The sequence below is a fragment of the Podarcis erhardii genome (genome assembly GCF_964252035.2).
Source record: "Podarcis erhardii genome assembly, chromosome: 8".
In the NCBI taxonomy this organism is placed as follows: domain Eukaryota; kingdom Metazoa; phylum Chordata; class Lepidosauria; order Squamata; family Lacertidae; genus Podarcis; species Podarcis erhardii.
The window spans coordinates 65,736,068-65,751,699 of NC_138499.1; the positions used below are offsets into that span (position 1 = coordinate 65,736,068).

A 15,632-nucleotide genomic window follows, 5' to 3' on the forward strand; every position below is an offset into this window, starting at 1 on the left:
ACTCTCCTTTGTACCACATCAGTGAGGTTGAGGGGGGTGGGTCTTGTTGTCTGGGCAGCCCAGGATCTCCATACACATGACCCAGGCTTGCACCCTGGGGATGTGTCACTTCGGTGCTGCTAACATAGAGGCTTGACTTCATCACACACCCAAGGCACACTCTATTGTCTCTCAAGACAGATGGATGCGATGCCAACAAAAAAAATTTGTATAATATTGCACTCCTAGACTGCACTCGTAGATTGCATTTGGAGAGGAAAAGAGTTTGGATTTGGATTTGGATTTGGAATCCCACATTATCACTACCCGAAGGAGTCTCAAAGCGGCTAACATTCTCCTTTCCCTCCCTCTCCCACAACAAACACTCTGTGAGGTGAGTGGGGCTGAGAGACTTCAGAGAAGTGTGACTAGCCCAAGGGCACCCAGCAGCTGCATGTGGAGGAGCAGGGAATTGAACCCAGTTCACCAGATTACGAGTCAACCGCTCTTAACCACTACACCATACTGGGATGAGGTAGGCTGGGAAATAAGAATGTGAGGGGGAAACTAAGATGTGGTGCAGACCTATTTAATTTTTATCCCCCACCCACTTATATTTGCATCCTGCTTTTCTTCTTTCATTGATTCCAAGGCTTCAACCTGGTCACCCATCTAGGCCTCGAACCAATTTCAGTAAGGGTGTGGGCCTCATGCACCTTCCGACTGGGGATGGGTGAAGAGATTGCTGTTGGTTTTACTCCCTTTCTCATTTTTCCAGTCTTAACTTCAGCTTCACACCTTTCTACATTACTTTGAATTTATCAGTTTTAGTGCACATTCCTCCTACTAGGCAATTTTTTGCAAGCATGTTTTTCCAAACGTGGTGCATTTCACTAACATTTGTGTCCTAATGCCCACTTTTCCCTAATATGCCTGCTTGTGGAACACATTTTTTGGTTGTAGGCTGACACTGCAAAACTCAGAAAAGTGTAGGTTCGCATTATAATGCAAAGAGGACCAACTCCCCGCCCCCTCCATTCCCACCCAGAGCAAGAGGGGTGGGGAGCAATGAAATGGATAGTGAACATTCTGTTGTTTTGAACGAATAGAAATGTAAAAGCGATTTCAGTTCTGCACCTCTGGCTGAAAAAGCCAGATTGCTTTTAAACGTCCTTGGCTCACGTGAAGGATAAACCAGCCTCTCTCCTCTTTTCCCTTTTTCCAAGTCATCCGTGGCTCTACAGTGCTCTCGCCTCTCCCCTTCCATTCATCTTATTTTGCAAGAGATGCTCTGCTGAGTCAAAGCACTGAGCTTGCCTTTCCTCCTTTACGTAGCAGTTGCATTTTTCACAAATGTCAATGATCTTGTATTTCTGCTCTTCTTCTCTTCTTCCTTTCTTAGCCATGCTTGAAAAAGCCCTAAGGGGGACAAATGAAAATTGAACCCGAGAAGAAGGCTAGGAAACGAAAAGGTGAAACATCTAAACAAAAAACAACTCTTTCTAATTTATTTATTTTTTTTAAGAAAAAAAATGGCAAAAACTTGCCGTTTAGGACTTGGTATTGCCGTGAGATTATCATCACAATCCTATACCTCCTCCCAAGATGTAGGATTTCTGCTAATGACACATTGTAATATAATGAGCATTTCTAGAGAAGGGACCGTATTTCATTGCTAGAATGAAAGTCTTCATAGTCTTGGCATTGCTACTTTGATGGATCAAGTATTTGTCAATGTGGAAGACCTCTGTACATGGGGCTACACTCTGGCTGTGCAAAATCCAGAGGCTTAGACACACACACACACACACACACACACACACAAGGAGTGTGTCTTGCAGAGGGGATGTGGCCTAGAATGAGTCCTGAGGAGCCTAGAGGGACCCACATTTGGCCCCTGGGTCTGTGGTTCCCCAGCCCTGCTCTAAAGGGCCAATTAGGTCTGCACCCACTTAGCAGCACTGCAGGACGAGGTGCTATCAGAGAGCTGAGATTGGCTCCAGGATCTTGCAGAGCTTTATTAACCACGAAATTTGGGATCCCCTCCCAAGTTCCGTACCCATTTTGTACCATGAGTGACATGTTTTGCACCCTGCAAACTGAATAATATCACCATCATACCAGGTTTTGTAGTTAACACCCCAAAATCCAACACTGTCTGATTCAAGCCACACTTTTGCACTGCAAAACCCCACATTTTGAGCATCAATCACTCTGTTGGGGAGGTGATAGAGAATGTGGGGTTTGTGGTACAAAACTATTGCATAATGTTTGGCACAGGTTTGGAGTGAATTGGACAATGTTGGGGTTTGGGGGCAGGATACCTGTGACCCCGGGTTTGAGTATCAATTACTCCATTTTGGGGGAGGGTAGAAAACATGAGGTTTGCAGAACAACTCATTTTGTAGAAAACGGTACAAAACAAGTGCAAAACCTTGGCACCAGTTTGGAGGGAATCCCAAATTTCATAGTTTGGAATAATAATAATAATTTATTATTTGTACCCCGCCCATCTGGCTGGGTTTCCCCAGCCACTCTGGGCGGCTTCCACAAAGACCACACTAATATGTCATACATTAAAAACTTCCCTGAACAGGGCTGCCTTCAGATGTCTTTTGAATGTCAGGTAGTTTTTTATCTCTTTGACATCTGATGGGAGGGCGTTCCACAGGGCAGGCGCCACTACTGAGAAGGCCCTCTGTCTGGTTCCCTGTAGCTTTGCTTCTCGCAATGAGGGAACTGCCAGAAGGCCCTCAGCGCTGGACCTCAGTGTCCGGGCAGAACGATGGGGGTGGAGACGCTCCTTCAGGTATACTGGGCCGAGGCCGTTGAGGGCTTTAAAGGTCAACACCAACACTTTGAATTGTGCTCGGAAATGTACTGATAGCCAATGTAGGTCTTTCAAGACCAGTGTTATGTGGTCTCAGCGGCCGCCCCCAGTCACCAGTCTAGCTGCCGCATTCTGGATTAGTTGTAGTTTCCGGGTCACCTTCAAAGGTAGCCCTACGTAGAGCGCATTGCAGTAGTCCAAGAGGGAGATAACTAGAGCATGCACCACTCTGGCGAGACAGTCCGCGGGCAGGCAGCCTGCGTACCAGGTGGAGCTGGTAGACAGTTTGTAGTTAATAAAGCTTTCTCATGGCACCCCTGATGACAACCCCAAGTTTGCATCTGAGTAATGCGCAAAGTGGCCTTGAAACCCAGCCAGCAACTAATGCCAGAAATCCCTTTGCCTCCCATGGTTTCAATGTCCTCTGGATTCCCATGCTACCCCTTTGTTAGTTCTGGCTCAAAATGCAAAGCACAATCCTTTAAAAGCTTCAATGCTGGAACATATTGAAGGCCTTGATGCACCAACCTGCGTTCCCAAGGACGTCTGAGTATCTCAACAAGTTCATGCCAGGTCTTATTTACTGGCCCAAAGCAGCCAAATGCCAGAAAACATGTCTCTGCTTTTGATTTGTCTGCAATCAATAACTGGATGCCTAAACTGTAGCTTTGATACAGCTAATCTGATTCCAAGTTGCAGGAGCTCAGCTCAGACACTATTGGGTTAGAGCGGACTCAGAAAGTTTCTCTTGCCCAGCTTGGCAGTTTATCATCAAGACGCCTAAAGAATATCGAAGAATTTGGCATCTGTCCCTCTTCCCCCCTCCCCTCTCCTCATGGTCTCCTATTAGTAATTAGTGAAAATGAAACAAACTTTTAAAAAAATATCGTTCTGCCTGCTCATCAGTTACACTCAAATATGTTTGCTGGTTCCCAAAAATCTTAATATGGGTGCCTTTTCAGCAGGGGTGCCAACTTGAATAAAATATTGTGGGGGCCCAGGTAGGCCCTGCCGCACATAACTAATCACATGGCTCCTATGCTTTACAGAGTTAGTGAAGGAAATGTGAAATAGCTTGCAATGAAAGAAGCGAAAATTTACAGTGTGTTTTTAAAAGGCATGGCCAACTTTTTCTTTTCTTCTATGATATTATACCAACATAGCTGACAAAGATAGTTTCCAAACATACCTGTCAATGAATAAACAAAACAAATAACAAAGTAGAGCCTATGTGTGGGAAGAAGAATTAGATCTCCCTCATTTTCTGCTTAGCATTTGATGTGCCCTGAGAGACTGCTTTATTTTGGTGGAAACCACACACATATAAAAACATTTTGAAAAGAACATTGAATTTGGCATAGCTCCCTGTCACCATCTAGTGTCACATTTGTATATTGCACTTTAAAGGTAAAGGTAAAGGGACCCCTGACCATTAGGTCCAGTTGTGACCAACTCGGGGGTTGCGGCGCTCATCTCGCTTTATAGGCCGAGGGAGCCAGTGTACAGCTTCCAGGTCATGTGGCCAGCATGACTAAGCCACTTCTGGTGAACCAGAGCAGTGCACGGAAATGCCGTTTACCTTCCCGCCGGAGCGGTACCTATTTATCTACTTGCACTTTGACGTGCTTTCGAACTGCTAGGTTGGCAGGAGCAGGGACCGAACAACGGGAGCTCACCCCATCGTGGGGATTCAAACCACCAACCTTCTGATCGGCAAGTTCTAGGCTCTGTGGTTTAACCCACAGCGCCACCCACGTCCCTATTACACTTTACAACATACTTAAAATGTTTTATTCGCAGCTGTATGGGTGAGTCCTTTATTTATGTTATTTGGATACTGATTAATTTCTGAAGATTTTAAGCAATTACCTATAGTTGATCCTGCTCTCTGGGCACAGGCGTTAGCAGGGTCCCTTTGGAGAAGATCAGAAATATAACATGAAGCGAGGCGAGTTCCTGCTGATCTAAGATGGTAGAACGCGCATTACCACTTCACCATGCAGGAAGGAGGTTCACATTTCTGAAAGTTTCCCTATGTAAAATAGATAACACCTCCTTGAAGGAGAAAACCAGCACAATAGAGAAATTATCCTCTGATGTGCTACCTTTCCTCTTGCAGGGAGGTGTTTAAAACAAACACACACATACCCCACCTGCTTCCCTTTGTAATATATACAACCTCTTCCTGCAAGGAGAAAATCAGCACAGTAGAGAAAATATCCCCTGATGTGCTACCTTTCCTCTTGCAGGGAAGTGTCTAAACACACGTGCCCCTCCCCCACCTTCAGTCTGAAGTGGCGCAGACCACATTTTCCCTCAGGATTCTTCCACCTTATTCTGCTGCACATGTAAACCAGGATCAGGACACGGTGGCAGGGGCAGAGTTTGAATTCTCGTGGCACACAGAATGCCTGGCACACAAAAACAAGTTATGTGGTAGGAGAAATCTCTTCAGGGGCTTTCTTTGTTTGGTTTTAAAGCAGCTCTGTGTGTGGGAAAGCTGATTTGGATGAAGGCCAAATGCTTTGCCCCCTCTTCTGATTCCCCAGCTTAAATCGAATATAATTTCACATACACCCTTGAAACTGCTATAGGATAGTCATGTGTCATTTAGAGAGGACTGACGGTTATCACTTTGAAGTGTGTCAGAGGATAGTCCTCTGTTTGAAAGACTGTCCAGTCCAGATGCAATTTTTAACATAAAGAAACAACAGAAGGGAGAGCAGTCAAGACTTTGAAGATGCCCTTCAACATTTAGAGAATAAACTGAGCAAGCACAGAAGTCACACAATCTGCGTAAACAGTATACCTTTACTCTTCAAGGCACATTTCCACCCTCAAAGAACTATGGGCACTGTAGCTCACTCCTCACAGAGTTACAAGTCCCAGAGGCCTTAACAAACTTCTTCTTCTTCTTCTTCTTCTTCTTCTTCTTCTTCTTCTTCTTCTTCTTATTATTATTATTATTATTATTATTATTATTATTATTATTATTATTATTATTTTATTTGCACCCCGCCCATCTCAATGGGTTGCCCCAGTCACTCTGGGTGGCTTCCAGCCAGTGCCGGATTTATGTATAAGCTAAACAAGCTATAGTTTAGGGCCCCATTCTCTTGGGGCCCCCCAAAATTATGAGTCTTTGTAAATTGTGTTTCTAAAGGAACTTTTGTTATTGCCAAATGCCAATGTGTTTGCATTATTAAGTTTGTTATGAATAAAAAATCATTTTAAGTTAGGGCTTAATAATTATTTCACTATTAATATACTTCTTCTTAATTGTATTTCACTATTAATATACTTCTTCTTAATTGTATTTCAATTCAACAATTACTTTGATAAAATACATATTTTGTTATGTGCAAATGGGCTTTAGATACCTATTAGGTCCATAAATTACCATATAGCATAAATTCAACACAAAAAAACAGCGACAATTTGTTGTTGACAAAGGACAGCTGCACATAATAAAGCATAACAGTCAACTTTTCCCTTTTCTTGCAAGGAATCCTCTTCGGAATAAGGGAATTTCCCTTTAAAAAAGGAAAACGTTGACAGCTATGATATAAAGGGCCCCGTTACCTTAGTAGCTTAGGGCCTCATCAAACCTAAATCCGGTCCTACTTCCAGCATGTCTCAGGTGTCTCAGACGCATGTTTCAGATATCTTCTAAAGGTTGTATAGTTACTTATCTCCTTGATATCTCATGGGAAGGTATTCCACAAGGTGCGTGCCACTACCAAGAAGATCCTCTGCCTGGTTCCCTGTAACCTCACTTCTCGCAGTCAGGAAACTGCCAGAAGGCCCTCGGCGCTGGACCTTAGTGTCTGGGCTGAGCGATGGGGGTGAAGACGCTCCTTCAAGCTCAGTGCATAACAGAAGGTCAGCACCAACACTTTGAATTGTGTTTGGAAACATACCGGGAGCCAGCGTAGGCCGTTCAGGACTGGTGTTATATGGTCTTGGTGGCTGCTCTCAGTCACCAGTCTAGCTGCCACATTATGGATTAGTTGTAGTTTCTGAGTCACCTTCAAAGGTAGCCCCACACAGAGTGCATTCCAGTAGTCCAAGCAGAAGATAACCACTGTCTTTTTTTTTAAAAAAAATATTTATTTTGGTTTTATGTAATAAAACAGATATTACAATCAAACAAAACAACAGAGAAATAGAATAAAAGACAACATAATCCAACAAAGATAAAAAACACAGTATAAAAACATATAACAGAAAAAGTGAAAATGAACAGAAATTGAAAAAAAAAAAGTTTTTGAATTCTTATCTTTATAACCCTCTTTCCTGACTTCCTCACGTCTCCCTTTCCTGCATTCCCCTTTACTCAATCAAATTTAGCAGCTCCTTACCCTCTTTCAAATCTTAATCAATATTATACATTCAAACCTATTATGTCTTCTATTTTCCCTTTCTTTTTAAATACATTCTTGCATATTCTTTATAACTTAATCCCTTATATCCTTTATTTAGTTTCGACATAATTTTACTCTGGTGTTACCCTTTTTTCTTAAAACATTTTTGCATATTTCTTTTTACTATGTCACTGATGCCATATTATCTTTATATCCAACATCATTTTAACATTCCAACACCGACTCTTCTCCCAGGTCTCAGATTCTGCCAGTCATTTCTGCCAATTCCATATAGTCTATCACTTGCATCTGCCATTCTTCCAGAGTGGGCAAATCTTGTGTCTTCCAATACTTTGCGATGAGTATTCTTGCTGCGGTTGTTGCATACATAAAGAGTGTTCTATCTTTCTTTGGCACCAATTGGCTGACAATGCCCAGAAGGAAGGCCTCTGGTTTCTTAGGAAAGGTATATTTAAATACCTTTTTTAGTTCATTATAGATCATTTCCCAGAAAGCCTTAACCCTTGGGCATGTCCACCAAAGGTGAAAGAATGTTCCCTCAGTTTCTTTACATTTCCAACACTTGTTATCAGGCAGGTGATAAATTTTTGCAAGCTTGACTGGGGTCATGTACCACCTATAAATCATTTTCATAATATTTTCTCTTAAGGCCTTACATGCCGTAAACTTCATATCGGTGGTCCACAACTTTTCCCAGTCAGCAAACATAATGTTATGACCAATGTCCTGTGCCCATTTAATCATAGCTGATTTAACTGTTTCATCCTGAGTATTCCATTTTAACAGCAAGTTGTACATTCTCGAAAGTATCTTAGTTTTAGGTTCTGTTTCTAATTTCGATTCTGTTTCTAATTTCGATTTTTCCACCTGGAAGCCTATTTTTTTATCCAAGTTAAAGGCCTCTCTAATTTGATAATAGTGTAACCAATCTCGCACTTTATCTTTTAGTTTCTCAAAACTCTGCAATTTCAATGTGTCTCGATCTTGTTCTAGTATCTCCCAATATTTCGGCCATTTGGCCTCCATATTGAGTTTTTTCAAAGCCTTGGCCTCCATAGGTGATAACCAACTTGGGGTCTTGTTTTCCAATAAGTCTTTATATCTTATCCAGACATTAAACACAGCTTTCCTGACAATATGGTTTTTGAATGCTCGATTAGCTTTTACCTTGTCGTACCACAGATATGCATGCCACCCAAGAAGATAACCACTGTCTGGCAAGACAGTACGCAGACAGGTAGGGTCTCCATCAGCATACAAAATGGAGCTGGTAGACAGCAGAATTGACCTGCGCCTCCATGGACAGCTGTGAGTCCAAAATGACTCCCAGGCTGTGCTTTATAGTGTGTATGCTGCCTTGTCTCAGACTTCCCTACTGTGGTGAGATGTGTTGTGAATTAGTATATGCACATTTCATGCAAAGCTGTGTGGTCTTCTTTAGTGATGTGTAGGTGGGCAAGCGGATGTGTGTGGCACTGTGGGTTAAACCACAGAGCCTAGGACTTGCCGATCAGAAGGTCAGTGGTTTGAATCCCCTTGATGGGGTGAGCTCCCATTGCTCAGTCCCTGCTCCTGCCAACCTAGAAGTTCGAAAGCCCATCAAAGTGCAAGTAGATAAATAGGTATCACTCCGGTGGGAAGGTAAACGGCATTTCCGTGCACTGCTCTGGTTTGCCAGGAGCGGCTTAGTCATGCTGGCCACATGACCCGGAAGCTGTCTGCGGACAAATGCCGGCTCCCTCGGCCAGTAAAGTGAGATGAGCACCACAACCCCAGAGTCGGTGACGACTGGACCTAATGGTCAGGGGTCCCTTTACCTTTACCTAGGTGGGCAAGCTAAGCTGCTATTAGCCTTGGAAGGAAAAAACTTACAGGCAGTTCCTTCCCATCATATACACACTTTAGATGGGGAGCAGGAGCAGTGTTTGTCCTGTTTCACCCCCTGAGACGAAGGAGCAAAGTGCTATCCTGCCCCACAGTGTTGCTGCCTTGCCCCTGTTGAAGTCTCCCTTACCTGGGCCGCACGTCGGCTCCTGAAAAACAGTGTACAAGATCTCCCTGGGAACTGACCTCAACCTACCTCACGGGCAGACCAACCATGAGAGGGAGAGATTTGGGCTTGGGCTTTGACAGGAGGAACATGGATCAGATCTCCTGTGCTGTGGCTACAATCCAAACCTCCTCGTCGCCGCCACTCGCCACATCAATCAGGTCCGATTTGATCCTTTTCCAGGTTTCTCCTGCAAAGTGAGATTGACAGCACTGTTGACGCAGTGGGCTGTTTGCTTATCTCTGTGCTCCAACACACACATGACCTTTCTGAGGTTTGGCACTGGCCAGATTTAGTGGCAATTCCAAAACTTTGGAAACAAACTCCCCACTGAAGCGAATCTCTCCTCAATGTTTTACTCTCTCCAGAAGGAGGTGAAGACATGCCTTAAGCCCTTGGAGATCAGGAGGTGCAATTCACTGAGATCCATTTGCATGGTACGCATTGCTGTTTTATTCTCTTTTTTTCTGTTGTTTTAGTTCCTGCTGACAAACATTTTGCATCAACATTTTAATTTGTTTTAGAAATCTGTGTTGGTATGTTTTGCTATGTTACACTGTCCTGTGACTATATGGTGGTGAGTGGTATAGAAATAACTGAAAATCAATCGATCAATATTGGTTCTCATCCATGAGTTGTCTAAAGTTTTGATTAAGTGATTGATTGATCTACTGAATGATTGATCTACTTATTAAAGCAGGGGTCATCGACTTTTGGGGGCTGCTGGCCACATTTGGAATTTTGAGAAAGTGCTGTGGGCACCAGTAACAAAAAGGGCTGCCATGGAGGCATGGCATAACACAAAATAGCTTCTATGGAGTTGTGGCATAATGGCTGCCACATCTGAAGTGGTGTGGGCATGTCTTCATCAGCTGCCCCATGTAGGGAAAGGCTCCTACATCAGCCACCAGCACACTCACTGACAGAGAGTAGCTCCTTGTGCTTCTCATCGATTCAGAATGGATGGAAAAGTCCCAAGGCACCCAAGGAAATGTGAACATGTTTAGTGTAGGAGAGTCTGAGCTAGTACAAGTAGGAACTGAACAGGAAACGCAAACAGACTCTTGTGCACTGTGGATTTTAGAGGGGATGTCATGGGTACCACTGGACAGTAGTTTTCAACTTTTTCAGGTGCAGGACTCACCTTTGACTCAAACATAAATATGGGGAGCCACTTCTCAGTATTTTACCATATATTTGCATGGTGGTAGTGCTGCTGTTTCAACCCAGCTTGGATCAGGCCATGACCCACCCAACCCATCCACTGAAGACCATTGCTATAGGAGATGCTAGCAAGTCAGTTGAAGCTTGCAGGGTCAAGCCCAGTTTATTTCAACCCACCCAAGTTATTGGGGTAGAATGAGTTTAGCTAAACATATGATCCTTAGGTTCTGCATGTTGGATAACTAATGGTCATTTTTGCTAAAGTCCTTTTCAGAATCTTTGTAAAGAAATGCTACAAAGAAATGTTACAACTTAGGATCATACCAAATTGCCTTTCATTAGAATCTTTTTCCGAGTATTGGCAGTTCTCTAATGGGTCTGGCCCATCAGCGCGTTCATGTAAAGGTCTTGCCAATTGCTTTGTTTTTCTTTTAAAAAGAGAACTTGTTATTGATTTGGAAATATTAATGCATACCGATAATATTTTTCCCAGCATAGAAGCAATTTCTTTCAGTACATTATATATCATATATGCAGAGCATTAACCGTTGGCCTGCCAAAGATGCAGCCAGGTGGGAACTCTCTAAATTCAAAGCCTAAGTTTGTAAAGGAAAATATGGTTGATAAATGTAACATTTTCTAAAACAGGCACTCATGAAATCTGCGACTAGAGCATGGTATAAGGTTGAGATGCACTAAGTGCATGCCACATTTTTTTTATCAACTGATGGGTTCCTTAAATAAAAAAATATATAGTTTAAAGAAAGCTTAAAAAACCCCAGACAACTTTGTTTTCGAAGGCAAATGGCGGGCCTACAAAACCTGCCATTTAGCCAGCCAGCCAGTAGGTTACTGGTTTAACCACTTGATTGTAGTTATAGACCAGGGTTCGAGAACTTTCTCAGCCTGGTAGACTGAGATCTTTATCTTCACAAGCCCTGCAGGCCAGGTTTGGCAGATGGGTGCCAATCTCCTGACTTCATAAGGATGTCAGGTGGCAACCGTGCCTTTGAAGTGCATTTCCAAGTGATTTCTCTGAGAACTGCTTAGAAATGAAGCCATACCTTTACCTGTCTCCCACACGATGACACACATGATGTCAGGGTTAGAGCCAGGTGAGTGTGGTTTGGGGGAAATGGCCTCATGGGCACCCTTCTTATGGGCTTTTTAATTTTATTTTTAAGGTTAAAAAAAAAAAAGGAGAAAAGCCCCACACATGCAAAGTTCTTTCCAATCTAATCTGTCCTCTCTGCTGATTCCAATAAATAGTAAACGAAGACCATTATCTGCTAGATCCATTAGTCAACAAGAGCCCGTTCTTCTATAAAGATCCTTTTAAGAGCTTCACAGCTCTGCCTTTTTAGAGCTTCATAGCTTGGAGAATTTTAGCAGTTTTCCTCAAGTATTGAAGGAGTGGATATTCAGTAATTCCACAGAGGCCCAAGACTGTAACAACAGGAACATAATTTAATTTAGTTATTAGATGCCTCTTTTCTTCCTGGTAGTTATGTGCTACCCAAAGGGATAATATAACTGTTTCCCTGCTCCCCCCCCCAACCCTTCAAATTTTAAAACAGATTTTCTAAATATAGTTCCTGTTCCTTTCTTTTGTTTTGATTATTATTTATTGTTTCTAGACAATGGCTTTTGAGAGAGAGAGAGAGAGAGAGAGAGAGAGAGAGAGAGGGAGAGAGAGAATTACTGATTTAAAATGAAACATCTTTTTGGAGATCTGTATGTCTCCAAGTGCATTCAGAAGCATTGTTAAGTACAGAAAGCATGACTTTATAATGAGCAGTGCTCAGGTACATATACACACAAGGGAGGGAGGGATGCTGGAGAGAGAGAGAGAGAGAGAGAGAGACACTTTTGGACTGATTTGTTATGAGATTCCCTGAGCAGGCAAGACACACAAATGAGTTCTCCGGTGTGGCACTGCCATGGGTGAATCTGTCTCTTTGTCAGGCTGTGATCACATCTTGATACGAGGACGCTTCCTCTTCCTCTAGTCTACACGGAAAAGAACACTTGCACTACATTGTATTTAGAATAGAATCCACATGGGAGCGACCTGCTTTTGGAGGAGAGATTATATTTTGCTCGCTATTATTTCAGCTAACAGCTCACTCCTGTGCTATTCTGGCCCAGCCACCTGCTCAGAAAAACCCAGCATGCTGCTAAGTGTCACAGTACCCTAAATCAGAAGCCGAAACTCAGCCAAGTAGAATGCAGCAGCAAAGCACTAATGAGCTTGCCACGTAAGTTTATTTATTTGTGTGCAGAAATCTCAGCGACCGGTATTAGCGTAACAGCACACAGAGAATCTACAAAGCTGGCTAAATGCAGAACAGGGTTTCGTGTTTTGGTTTTTGTTTTTTTTTCTAAATCTATGAATATTCTTTGACATTTGGAAAGGAAACAGTGCTCTATTCTGATGAATTATCATTTGCTAGCATGTACAAAAGGTCTGGTCTCAATATAGGCTGAAAATGCCTCCTAGAAACCATGGATCAGACCAATTATTTGGGTGATGAAACATGTAACATTTTAAGTGTGCGTGGTGGTGGGGGAGTTGAAAATGACCCTGAAAACATGTTCCTTTTTCTGTCCTGTTTCAAATTCTGTGGGGAACCCCAGGGTTTTTGTGTGTGTATGTTTTCAGCTTGACTAAAGGTAAAGGTATAGGGACTCCTGACCATTAGGCCCATTCATGGCCGATTCTGGGATTGTGGCGCTCATCTCATTTTATTGGCCAAGGGAGCCGGCGTACAGCTTCCGGGTCATGTGGCCAGCATGACTAAGCCGCTTCTGGCGAACTAGAGCAGCGCACGGAAATGCCGTTTACCTTCCTGCCGGAGCAGTACCTATTTATCTACTTGCACTTTGATGTACTTTCAAATTGCTAGGTTGGCAGGAGCAGAGACCGTTGTGGGGATTAGAACCGCCGGCCTTCTGATCAGCAAATCCTTGGCCCCGTGGTTTAACCCACGGCGCCACCCTTGTCTAAGTAAAGTCAAATGTGGCAGCTGCCTATTGGCCCATATATGTCACATCACTAACATCCCACCCACCCCAAATCCAAATTATTTACAAATATTTGTGATCCTGGCAAAAAGGAGAGCTAAAAAAATTATAGTCCCATAACACAACAGGTACTGCACCATAAAATGAACATTGGAGACTAGGACAGAAGTACCAGCATTGTAAACCCGGGAAATTAACAAAACAATCCTTGGATCCAAATGCACCCAAACAGGCATCTTTTCTCAGCTCTACCTGGAAATACCAGAATTTGCATTTGGGATCTTTTGTACAAAAAGCGTGTGCTCTGCCACTGACCTGTTTCAGCACCTTTTGTGAGTGCAGGGCTGGTCTATATGAGGGATGCGCCCTGATTACACATGAAGATAACTAGGCTTTGGCTAATAGGATTTGTGTGGATGCATTTTCCAAAGCACTGAAAGGCAGGTTGAAAGGCTGATCTAGAGAACAGAATACCTGCTACTCCGATCTTTTTGAAAGCGGATCATCTTGCTCTGGAACTGCAGGCCCTTGGCACCTGTTTCAAAAAGACATCAGAGTAGGACAACCAGAAGGATGTGGAAAACATAAATGCAGCTGGTACAAAATGTCTTACTGGAAAGCACAGGTGGCTCTCTGAAAATAATCTCATTTCAGTTTTCTAGCACGTCCAGAACCTATATTGTAATAGCATTTGCACTTGCTGTAATTGAATCTAATATGATTTTGGAAGATTCAAAAGGGCATAATTACAATAATCAATACATCATAAAGTGGAATAAAAGCATAAAGTAGAATTCTGATTCTCAAAAGGGGGGAGAGGTCTCATGAAACCTCAGCTCCACTTCCAAGACTCTTTCCCCCTCCCTCCTACAGTGTTTCAAACTGGGATCACTTTACCCACTTACAGAGCAAGCCTAAATCCTGGCTGGGAGCAGAAGGTGGAGTGGAATGGGGCATCTGCTGCCAGGTTGCAGAATGGGATGGGTTTGGGTTCATTTTTCACAGGACCAGTCAATCCAAAACCACAAGCATTCCACCTCCACCCCATTTGGGGGTTTTCTGCTGGCTACTACCAAGTGAAAGTACCACAGGCAATACCTTCCTGGCTACCAGGCTGGTTTTACATGATACCCAAAATCAGCTAACTGAAGTGACTACCCCAGTCTGCCTAAGAATAGGGCCAGTTCTGACTTGCATCTTGATGAACCCTAATAATTTTGTCCACTTCTACAAATGTGAATATAATCTGCATTTGGCAGCATTGTATCTCCAGGATTTACCCTCTCAGATTGATTGATTGATTGATGTGTGTGTGTGTGTGTGTAATGAACAGGTGCACAATACCAACTATATAGGTCTTTAGAAACTGTCTAGGATTGAATTTCTTAACTCCTGAAATGTCCGTTCCCCCCCCCCCCCTTCAGCACTATTTTCAAATCTTTAAAGGGCACTCACTCTTTCCTGCTTCCCTGGTGCAAACGTAACAGAAACAGGTGAGCACTTTTGGAGAAGTCAGCTGTCTGAAAAGGCTACGCATGCCAGAGACTGAATCGCTGTCTTCTTTGTCTTGTGGTCATAAATTAGACGTGAGGGGAAGCCCAAAGGCAGACAGTAAAAGTGTATGTGTGCATGAGGGATTTTGAGCACAGAAATGGCCTCATGTGTTAGATCAAGCAAGCCTTCGCTCTTCCAGCACTCCCAGCTTCATTTAACACAAACCACTGGAAGTGAGAGCTGGACCATAAAGAAGGCTGATTGCCAAAGAATTGATGCTTTTGAATTATGGTGCTGGAGGAGACTCTTGAGAGTCCCATGGACTGCAAGAAGATCAAACCTATCCATTCTGAAGGAAATCAGCCCTGAGTGCTCACTGGAAGGACAGATCGTGAAGTTGAGGCTCCAATACTTTGGCTACCTCATGAGAAGAGAAGACACCCTGGAAAAGACCCTGATGTTGGGAAAGATGGAGGGCACAAGGAGAAGGGGACGACAGAGGGCGAGATGGTTGGACAGTATTGTCGAACCTACCAGCATGAGTTTGACCAAACTGTGGGAGGCAGTGGAAGACAGGAGTGCCTGGCGTGCTCTGGTCCTTGTGGTCACGAAGAGTCGGACACGACTAAACGACTAAACAACCACAACAACAACTGAGCCTAGGGCTTGCCAATCGGAAGGTCAGCAGTTCGAATCCCCGCGACGA

At 43.4% G+C, this 15,632-nt stretch overlaps 2 long non-coding RNA genes across 2 annotated transcripts in view; both read right to left on the reverse strand.

Moving 5' to 3' along the window:
• Positions 1-15,632, reverse strand: part of LOC309348104 — a 436,068-nt gene that overhangs the window by 359,146 nt on the left and 61,290 nt on the right. The gene's annotated exons all lie outside the window — the stretch shown is intronic.
• On the reverse strand, positions 1,103-9,257 carry LOC309348180. Its single transcript, XR_014159274.1, has 2 exons — positions 9,209-9,257; positions 1,103-1,398 (listed from the first exon to the last, which is right to left on the reverse strand). It is a non-coding gene; the product is annotated as an uncharacterized lncRNA (long non-coding RNA).